The following is a 12,041-nucleotide window of genomic DNA, read 5'->3' on the forward strand; positions in this document are numbered from 1 at the left end:
TCCAGATGAGAGTGAACATGAGGGAGACCAGCAAACGTGGGACGCACTTTGTGGGCTGGGCTGAACTTGCAGGGATCCAAGCTGAAGGAGATGGACAGGGTGTTTCTGTAAAATAAAGTGAGCTCAGGAGAAAACTGGGTATGTGAGAAGATTGGGCACTGGAGAAAAGTGTGTGAAGTTTTTAACAATGAGCTCAATTATTTTATTAAGCACCCTCAAGTAGTATAATTGTATCTACGGTATATATTTGTGTCATGACATCCAAACAGAAAGCGAATAGCCTATTACACATCGATAAAGCCACATTTGTATTCACAACTATAGACAACTACATGAATAGTTTTCAGTAAGAGATTTTTTACCGTTTATTCATCAGTGTTGTTATTCCTCACCAAATTATGCTGGTAGGCTATTGTTTTCAGTACAATTTGGCTCGGTTTGACAACAGCAAGATGTATCTAGATTTTCTTTCCACATTAAGGTAGGATATCATCCTTCACATACACAAGGAAAGACCAAATTGATCTTCAGAGGATGGTTAATGGTTTGCATTGAACAAGCGTAAGGAGAAATGACATTCACTTAGCGAAGAAGAGATCAAATGCAGCCACATGCACATAAGTATTGCTACTATATTTGTAAGGGCATCCACATTTTTGGACGGAAATGTATGAATGGCAGTTTTAAAAATGTGTTACTTCATTATTCATTCTTAGTTGCGCACCAAAAAATGCTGATCTACAAGCTCACAATGTGTTTGCACCGCTAGGTTTTGTGACTTTGTAGATCTGCTATTTTTTGGCAAACTCAAGGACACACCTGCCATCATTCAATGTTCCAGCAGAGGTCAGTGCTGAACAAGAGTGAGAGAGGCTGTCTGATAATGGTAAATGGGACCAGTGCCAGACTACTAGCCTACTTCATTTGAACTAGATCAGTGTTTCTCAACAATTTTTTGGGCCAGTGCCCCCTATCCAATATCCAGGTATCATGTCCGTATCATGGTCAGTATCGTGTCAGTATCATGGCCAGTATCATAGTATTGTGTCGGTATCATGTCACATGATACTGACATGATACTGACCATACAGTATACTTTTTTTATACTGTACTATTCTTCCAGATTTATGCTGATGTGTTTTCTATGTGAGATCAATGCACAAGTCAAATTCCCTGGCTGTTATTGACCCGCAATAACATCCTGCGCAAACTAGTGAACTCCAAGTGGGGCGCAGATCCACCAACAATCCGTGCAACTGCCATGGCCCTTTGTTTCTCTACAGCAGAGTATGCCTGCTCAAGCTGGAGCCGATCACTTCATACCAAACTGGTCGACACAGCCTTGAATGACACCTGCCGCATCATCACAACACCTGTCCCGTGCCTCTATGCGCTAACCGGCATCTCTCCCCCGCACATCAGACGACTAGGTATCGCTCAAGATGAACGGAGAACACAGGAGACAGACATCAGACACCCCTTGCATGGCCACGTAGCACCCCCACGCAGGCTCCGATCCAGTGTTTTGTGCAGACAGTCCTGCCCCTCCAGACAACCAAACAAGTGGCAAGGACCAACATCTGGGAAGATGAATGGCAAATAAATGAATGACACACAAGCTCTTGAATGGCTGGACAGAGGAATCACACCAACGGAAAGCCTCGCTAGTGGCCACGACCTTGGCTGTACAACCTGCAAGTCACATAATAGACTGCATGTGGAACAGGGGAGGTGCAAAGCACTGATGACAGCCTGGAACTACACCACAGAAGACACGTGCAGCTGTGGATCAGAGCAGACAATGTCCCACCTACTGGAATGTGCCGATGCCCCCCGGTGCAGTCCAGAAGACCTGGCAGAACCTACCCCATCAGCTGTGGCCTGTGCCCGATACTAGCAGAACGACATCTGAGATGGCTACGGACTCGAAGAAGAAGAAGATTCCCTGGCCAATACATTGATTCCGGTTGAAATTGGACTCGGATTGCTGTTTGTGCCTACCCTAGGAGTGCAAGATGCACAGCAGTAACCTGTCTGTGGTCTTGACCCCTAACCTCGTTCCATCTGAGAGGGAACTGAGAATATGGACACCACAGACAAATGCCTCAAGCTGCAGACAGCAGTCATGATGCTTCATAGAGAACGCTCAGGACTTCGGTAAGACTCTAGAGACACCACAGTTCATTTCTAATCTATGCCATACAATTTAGACAACAACATGACAGTTAATCACTTAAACCCTATATACTTCATTGATCGGGGTCCCCCAGGGATCTGTACTTGGTCCCCATCTTTTTTCCCCCAGCTACACCAAGTCTCATCACTACAAATATCCGAACTATAAGCTGTAGATGCTATTTCGCCAAATATTATTGAATGTATATGCTATAGAGCATCGCAGTTCCCGCCCCTTCCGGGTTCCACTGCAAAATACTCAATGCATTTTTCCCATTGACATTTCCAAAAATATTTATATCAATTAATTTAAGCCTAGAATCAAGCCATCCAGGGTCCTGGTGAATCATGACCATAAAACGTTTGATTCTGTGAAAAAACTTTTTTGAAAACTGCAAAACAAAGGGTATTTATTAAATATAGTATATCATATAATTAAATATAAAATAAAATAAATCACAGAAAAAAATGTTTTATGGTCATGATTCACCAGGACCCTGGATGGCTTGATTCTAGGCTTAAATTAATTGATATAAATATTTTTGGAAATGGGAAAAATGCATTGAGTTTTTTGAAGTGGAACCAGGAAGTGGGCGGGAACTGCGATGCTCTATTAGGGCTTTACTGAGGGAATGTTTGGTCCCAAATAGGATGGATTCAGTTTTCCCAAGGTGTAGAGACAGTTTGTTATCGGTAAGCCAGGTACGGATTTTTGAGAGTTCAGAGCTGAGAACTTCCTCAACTTGCAACTTGTCCTCACCCGAGATCAGGAGTGCCGAGTCATCAGCGAACAGGAACAGTTTGCAGTTACAGGCAGCATTCATGTCGTTAATGTATAGAAGGAACAGTAACGGCCCTAGAATGCTGCCTTGAGGAACCCTGCAGCTCACCGGGAGGGATGAGGACATGGTTCCGTTGATGTCAACCACTTGTTCTCTACCCTACTTAGGAGGCTTTTCTAAGTAGAATAACTACTAATCTAAAACCCAATCGTAATAATCAATCAGACCCAATACATTAACCTGTGAAAAGTAGATATAACCAGTCAAACTATTCATGTGAACAGTTTGATTTCAACCATAATTTGAGCCCTTTTAAAACACATTACCATCTCTGTAGTTTTAGATTCAAAGTGAAAATTGCAAGTAGGGTTCCTAGGTGGACCAAGAGAAGTGCACCCATATCAATAAAGGCCCTTGCACTTTGAGTTATTCAGCTCTCAGTCCAGGTATAGCCCTTCAGCATGGATTAGCCGACAAGAGTCGATATTTCCCCAGAGTGAGAATGGGAAACATTCCCTTGAGTCGGTGTATTCAAGGGCATCGTGGTTGGGCAGTGATGTGCCACATGTCATGTCCTGGTTCTCCGAATTGATAGCAGACATACCGACTCCTCTGCCTCATTGGCTTGGACTGGTGGGGGAAGACTGGAGACATCTCCTCACATATCGTTTCATCTTAAACCCAGTCTACTTGTCTTACTCCGATGTGGGCACTCAGGGCCCGATTGACAGTCACATTCATAGTATGGGCTCGATCAGTTCTGCTTCTAGCAGGGCATCTGTAGACTGGACAGACAAACATGTTCTTGGCCATATATTGACACCTCATTCACTCTTACAACATTTCACAGTGCATTCAATTATAGTCAGAGAAATAAATGTGCTCATGGCTTTTTATTAACAACCACTTTATAATAACAGTAATCGCAATCCTAATAAACAGTAGAAGTAATCAAAATTAAAAAATAAAATGCCATCACATGACAATCTGGGGTGCAGTTTCTTTCCTGGTAACAGGTAACAGCAGCACTTCTGTCTACTGGCTTGATTCAATCAACAATAAAAGGCCGTCTTCTGCGTTGACCTGTTAAGCAAGACTCCAGAAGCGGAGCTCTTTCTCTCCACAATTCCCTGCTGGCGTGGCAGAGTCACAGTACTCATCATACAGTTCATCCATGTTGGAGGAGGATAGCACTGGCCTCCATTCCAAAGAAGGAATCAATTTGTCGTTGTTGGAGCTTTGTCTTGAGAGTAAACATGATATCATATAGCTCTTTGGTTCTCAAAGTGGGGTCCGGGGACCCCCAGGGGTCCTTGAGAGAGTTCCAGGGGGTCCCCAGCTAAATGATAGTTAGGAACCAAATGGACCCGTATGGGTCTGTAACTCTGAGAGTGTACATTTGTACACTCTCAGAGTTAAATTAACATTGTTTTTGCTATATAAATTGGGGTCCCAGAGATGGAAATGCTATAAAATGGGGGTCCGTAGGACCGTAGCCTAATGCATGTCAAACTGGGGGTCCTTGAAATTAAAATGGTTGAAAATCACTGCTAGAGCCGTAAAAATCTTCTCTTATGGGGGTCCCTGGCTTATCTTTTCGAATGGGGGTCCGCGGGCTAATAAGTGTCAATTTGGGGGTCCTTGACATGAAAAGGTTTGAGAACCACTGCCCTTCACCATCCTGATCCTTTTTAATCAGCTGCAACAGTGTTTTGGGGCACTGATTCTCAGTTTCCCAGTCCTTGTTGTAACTGCATTTCCTTTTCTTTGCCGTGGTCGTAGTTAACTCCCTTTCCTCCATGTTTCATTCACTCATTTATTCACATTTCACTATTAAACGACTCGCTCCGCAAAATGCGCGGTTTGTTGTTGTTTTTGGTGGGCGTTCCCTAACACACACACACACACACACACACACACACACAAACGCACGCACTCATGCACGCGCACGCACGCGCACGCACACGCGCACACGCACACGCACACGCACACGCACACACACGCACACGCACACGCACACACACACACACACACACACACACACACACACACACACACACACACCGGACTTCGTCAAAAAGATGAAGGTCGAGCAGTGGTGGAAAAAGTACTCAAATGTCTTACTTAAGTAAAAGTAGCAATACTGCAATGTAGAAATACTCTGTTACAACTGAAAGGCCGGTATTAAAAATGTACTATGAGTAGAAGTACAAAATATTGGCATCAAAATATACTTAAAGGACCAAAAGTAAAATTTCACAAGTTTAATGTGTGTCTAAAATGTTTAAACGTCTTTTTAAAATAGCAGATCCACAAGCTCACAGCGAAAGTAATTAAGTACATTTACTCAAGTATTGTATTGTGCAATATTGAGGTACTTTTTTGACTAACTGGAGTATTTCTAATTTTCAGTACTTTTACTTCTACTCCACTACACATCTAACATCTCAGAGACAAATATTGTGCTTTTACTCCACTACAATTATTTGAAAACTTTAGTTAATAGTTAAAAGTACTCACATTTCTTACTTAAGTAAAAGTATCAATGTAGAAATACTCATGCAGTTACAAGTAAAAGTCCGGAATTCAAAAAGTACAAAAGTATTGGTATAAAAATGTACTTAACGTAACAACATTAAAAGTACTCATTTTGCAAGATGTCCCATTTCACAAGTTTTTTAATGTATACAAATCTTTTGAAAACAGCAGATCTACAAGCTCACAGCTTGTAGATCTGCTATTTTTTGGGTACTTTAAGTACACTTTTACTCAAGTAAATTTTTTATTCCGGACTTTTACTTGTAACAGAGTATTTCTACATTGTAGTATTGATACTTTTACTTAGGTATGAAATGTGAGTACTTTTTCCATCACTGCACACAGGTGGAAATACGTGATATGTCTAGTTTTAGTTAAATGATTAATATTTTCTCCTCTAAACGTATATGTGTCACATAATGACCAGAAACAGTCTTTTCTTTTCTTATTCGAAATCAAAACAAAAATAATAACAATTGAAATAAAAAAATAAACACACGTACGTAACCGATTTGTTACGTTGCGCGATGACGTCATCATCACTACTCTAGCGTTTGAACTTGTTTACCGACAGCTGACGAATCAGCGACGAGCGAGAGGCGAGCTCATTCTGGATGCTGCAGGTATAAAATCGTTAAGCAAGGCGAGCAGCGTCAGATGTGTCTGAAACTTTCATAGATTCAGTCGCATTTACCCAGAGCTTAACAGCCACTTTAACAGCCACTAACGGACGGAACCACCAACCACAAGAACCTCTACTACAGATTGTTTTTTCTACTTTTTTCTTGCAGCAGTCCTACTTTGTTGCTTTTCAACCAACTTTTTCCTCTACAACTGGTGAGTTTGATTTATTTTCATAATGCTCGGGCCGGGGGTTAGGGGGAACTGTCATTTTAATGCTATTTTATTGATTATGTTTGATTGTAGCGTGATCTGCTTTTGAAACGGCACATCTACAAGCTCACAACACGTAGCTATGACCTTGTGAGCTTGTAGATCTGCTTTTTTTTAACAGCCATTGCTGTCATGAACTAACGCGACGCCAGATGCATCGCCACGCGTTGTGAGCTTGTAGATCTGCTATTTTAACAGCCGTTGCCGTCATGTTAACTAAATAACGTCGGTTACCGGCCGGTAACCGAAGTTTACCGTTTACCGTTAATGGCTGTTGCTGTCGTCGTTATGATCGTTGTCAAAATAACAGCTAGCTTGTTTCTGTGTAACGTCTGTCTCATGTATGTTGTGTGTTGTTGTCTTTCAAACCGCTCTTGGGATTAAGGTGTAAATGTCATTGTAAATGGTTGTACTGTTGAAATGAGTTTCGTGCATTCAAAACGTCTCATTGTAGCTTGTTTACATTTGAAATCAAAGGGATTGGCGCTGTCGTTCAAAAGACGTCAAGCTAACAACCTGAATGGATTTGTAAGGCCGTTGTAGCTCTGGTCCATAGCGTTAGAACAGTGGTTTTCAACCTTTTTCATGTCAACGACCCCCAAATTGACACTTAGTAGCCCGCGGACCCCCCATTTCATATGCCTAGTACCCTCATAATATTTTTACGGATCTAGCAGTGATTTTCAACCATTTTAATTTCAAGGACCCCCAGTTTGACATGCACACGGACCCCCATTTAATAACATTTCTATCTCTGGGACCCCAATTTGTACTGTAAAATCAATGTTAATTTAACCCTGAGAGTGTACAAATGGACCCTAACGGGTCCATTTGGTTCCATTTGTACACTCTCAGAGTTGCAGACCCATAAGGGTCCATTTGGTTCCTAACTATCTATCATTTAGCTGGGGACCACCTGGAATCCCTTCAAGGTCCCTGGACCACTGGTTGAGAACCACTGCGTTAGAAGGTTAAGGAGAACTCCTTCTAACGCTATGGAATGGATCAGAGCTAGGGCCGTTGTTAGCTTTTGTTAGATCTGTTCTACTTTGGCAAACGATAACCGTCATACTGTGTGGTCCATGTAAGAAGCCTGCATGGGATTGATTGATTGAATACTTTATTAACGGTTCATAAGGATGCTAAGAGGATAAACCCAAGAAAGCCAATGGCTTGTTTCCATTAGGGTCCTGTGTACAGTGGTGTAAAGTACTCTTACTCAAGTACTGTACTTAAGTACAGTTTTGAGGTATTATTTACTTTACTGGAGTATTTCGAGATGTTCTGAAGCAAGCCTACTCGGATGATTTTATTTACTCAAGTAAAAGTAGTAATCTCACAATGTAGAAGTATTCTGTTGCAAGTAAATTACTTGAAGTAGCATACCAAAGTAACAGTAGGCCTACTCATTATGAATGGCATTTCACAATTGTTGGGGATTTGGCCCCAATATGTCAAAAATGGCAGATCTACAAGCTCACAATGTGTCTCATTGCAAGCTTGTAGATTTGTATTTTTGAATAGATGCAGTAACAAATGGGGCTTAATTGGTTAATGTATGTTTTGTAATGATCTAAATGTACACTGTAACTTGTAACTAATGTTTTGTAATGAGATGTATACGATATTGAAAAATGGGAACAGTCTATGTACAGAATTTCCATTTTTACTTCCATATTACTATAGTAGCCAACCTCAAATGTGTACTTAATTAGGCTACAGTCAGTATCTGTGTAAATGTTTTGTTACTTTCCACCACTAACATAATAAACTGACATATATTTCTGTTTCTCTCTCCCTTTCACAGCTGTCTCAGCTCTCTTTCTCAACTCTCTCTCTCTCCCTCTCAGCACTCAGCCTCTCTTTCTCGCTCGCTCCCGCTCTCTATTTCTCTCTCTCCCTCCTCTCTCTCTCCACAGAGCAAGATGGAGCTGTATCGCATCCAGTTGATCAACAAGTCGCCTTCCTATTTTTCTACAAGAAAGTTGGTCCCTGGGCCTTCCTCTGGATGTGCAAGTAAGTTACTCTTATTTGACCAATAATTCATTACTGTAATCAATTTCTGCTGTTTGACGTTCACCTCACTAGATCCACATTCTTTTTTTTAATGCAATTAGATTTGGAATTTAAGGAATCTTTCAGTTAAGAGTAACAATAGCAAACTAATGTTGTGTTTTCCATTGCAGAGCGTGGCAGAAGGGCGAACAGGTTGATCAACGTTCACGTGGACAACCTTAGGGACCGTCCCCTGTCCGATGACGACATGGAGGTCATCACAGAGTGCATCCCAGAGCTGTACACTCGCATCGACCAGACGAGGGACCTTTCTTCACTCACACTGGGCGACAAGGAGCTGCTCAGACCTCCAAAGGACTTCGGGAGGTACTTCACAGCGGTGCCTCGTCACACCTACACATACAGTGGCTTCAGCAAAGCCTGGGGATGGCCCGCTCCATCCCCACCCCCCGTGAAGCAACCGGCGGTGATGTCCACTGAGGATACTGTTCTCTACCAGGTCTTCTCTGGGTCCCTGGTGACTCCGCCCCATCCCACCACCCTAACATCACCCTTCAGGTGGAGGCACGCCCGCAACCAGTACGACCTCGTGGAGGTCTCTGGTCAGCAGCTGCCCAGAGTCATCTCCTGTGTGGAGACGACATGGGAGAAGGGGGGACGGGTGCTCCATCGCCAGTTCAGGGTGTCCGTGTACAGGACAGACGGACAGATGATGCTGTCCGTGTTCTGCAGCTTCCCAATCCCCGGAGATGAGGTACGGAGGCGTATCGTCTTCAGCGAAGACGGGGCGCCTTCCGCTTCTACCCGGCGGAAGAGGGAGGCTGATGTCGATGAGACCATCGTCAGAAGCCCCCCTCGAAGCAAGCCACGTCTAAGACTGTAACGCAGACAGACAGACGTGGGATTGTTGAAGCACCCATTCAAAGCTGGAGGGAAAACCACTTAGAAGTGGAGGCGCATGGGGCACCTGGAACCCCTGAAAGGGGCTGCTGGCACCACCTGAAGGAGCGAAGGGACAGGAGGCGCCGGGACTGGAGTAGATGCTGGTAGAGAACAGTAGCCTCAGTGGACATCACCGCTCCGGGACTGGAGTAGATGCTGGTGGAAACGGTATGTGTAGATGTGACGGGGACACCACTTGAAGGAAAGGCGCAGTTTGTGAGTAGGTGAGTATGCCTGTCACAATTATTACCTAATCGCAATTATTTGAGATAATCGCAGTTGTTTTTTACATAATCGTTATAATCATTTCCATGTTAAAAATGTTCATATGTTTTTAAAAAATGACAAATAGTGGAAATAGCTGATCTACAAGCTCAAAACGCATCGCGACGCGTTTTGAGCTTGTACATCAGCTATTTCCACTATTAATGTTTTATTTTATGTGTTGTCATATCTGCCTTGTGCAACTTTTGTTTACGGAGGCACTGACATCAACTCATCCTCTAACCCTGCGTCTGATGTCATTGCGTCGTGATAGGATCAGGTTGGCTGATGCCAGGGTGTGTTCTTGCCTCTGGGGCACACTGTTCGTCCGATTGTATGTTGTTTGTGATATTGATAGGTCGTTTAATGTTAAGTTGAGGTTAAATTAAGGGGTGGTTGTTGACTTTTTATTCTGTTGGCTGACGAATTGATAGGGTTTTGACTTTTAATATCAGGTAGTAATAGTCGTATTAGAAATGCGTGTTGTTGTTCAGGAAACGCACCCCCCCACCACCCAAAAACAAAAAACAAAAAAAAATTGTCTGTCTATGTGATGGTCTTAGCCCTGGCGTCTTGCGGGGTCAGGCTTTAGGTAGCGTCTTGCACCTGAGCTTTTCTGTTGACTAACAACTTTCTAGGGTTTTGACTTTTAACATCAAGTAGTAATAGTCTTATTAGAAATGTGTGTTGTTGTTCAGGAAATGCACCCCCCCCCCCCCACCCCCCAAAAATCTAAAAACTAAAAAAACAATTGTCTATCTATGTGATGGTCTCTAGCCCTGGCGTCTTGCAGGGTCAGGCTTTAGGTAGCGTCTTGCGCCTGAGCTTTTCTGTTGACTTGAACAACTTTCTAGGGTTTTGACTTTTAACATCAAGTAGTAATAGTTGTATTCGAAATGTGTGTTGTTCAGGAAATGCACCCCCCCCACTCCCCCCCACCCCAAAAACAAAAAAGAACATTTGTCTGTCTATCTATGTGATGGTCTCTAGCCCTGGCTGGGTCAGGCTTTAGGTAGCGTCTTGCACCTGAGTGTTTAGTGTCTGTCTGTCTGTTTGTCTATCTATGGGGCGCCTGGGTGTGGTAGAGGTAAACGCACTCTCCCACCACCGCAGCAGAAAGCTGGGTTCAACACCCAGCAGTAACGGCGGTGCCTCCAACTTGGCCGGGCGCTCCATCAAACACAATTGGCCGTGTTTACGGGTGGGAACTTAATCTGCCGATGGATCAAGTGATCGTCCTTTTTGCTGCACTGCAGAAGCTACTGGCAAGTGTGTATGGGAGGATGCACACAGTAGTTTATACCTCTCTCCAGCTGTGGAGGTGGTTGTGATGCCAGCAACAGGGACTTAAGGACACTTAGGGGAAAATTGGGAATTGGCGATGACTAAATTGGGATCTCCTCCTAGGATTGTCACCTTGTCGTTGGTGGAGGAGCTTGCGTTATCCCAGTGACCCAGAGAGCTAAGCTCCTGGCAGGTGCCACCATGCCAGGCAGCTCAAAGGGTAAGGGATCAGACTAAGGACAATCCATAGTTAAAACAAACATGTTACAGAAACCAAAGCATTCCAGGGAGGAGGTACCAGCCACGACAACACCTGTGCAAGGTAGAAGCCCCTCCTGAGAAGGTTTGGGCATGAAATGGAATCTCCTGGACCCAACAGAAACCACCAGTGATGGAGCCTGGTATGTAAGAACTATTATATACATGTTGTATGACTCATTATGCCAGAACAGAGCTCTGCTGTGAAGGAAACTGGGGTAACACTTTACTTAAAGGCTAGGTCTATAATGCATTCTTAATGCACTTATAAGGCTTCATAACACTCGTTATAAATATTTGTAACAACTTATAACAAGGTTAATGTATTATAAGTGCTGGTCTTAATTCATTATGACACCCAAATTGATATATTTGGCAGCAGACCCCCATCTGAAAAGCTATTGTGCCAAGGACCCCCATACAAGATTTATGTGTCAAAAATCAGATCAGGCAGATCTATAAGCTCGCAATGTGATGCCTTGTGAGCTTGTAGATCGGTTATTTTCAAATAGCCAATGTTTGTGACGCTCACGCTATATTAACTAATATAGCTGGGGACCCCCCGGAACCCCTTCAAGGATCCCTGGGGTCCCCGGACCACAATTTGAGAACCACTGGCTTAGGGAACCACTAAGGCAGAGTCTTTGCTTGAGTTGTCATGGTTTAGTTTCTGCACTAAAAAGGAAAAGAGGAAAAGATAATAAGGAAAAGATAATAATAATAATTAAACCAGAGGGGTGGTGGGCAGTGGTGTAAAGTAACTAAGTACAAGTACTGTACTTAAGTACAATTTTGAGGTATTTTTACTTTACTGGAGTATTTCAAATTTTCACTACTTTTACTTCTACTCCACTACATCTCAGAGGCAAATATTGTACTTTTTACTTA

Source organism: Gymnoscopelus braueri (assembly GCF_963280865.1).
Source record: "Gymnoscopelus braueri genome assembly, chromosome: 6".
In the NCBI taxonomy this organism is placed as follows: domain Eukaryota; kingdom Metazoa; phylum Chordata; class Actinopteri; order Myctophiformes; family Myctophidae; genus Gymnoscopelus; species Gymnoscopelus braueri.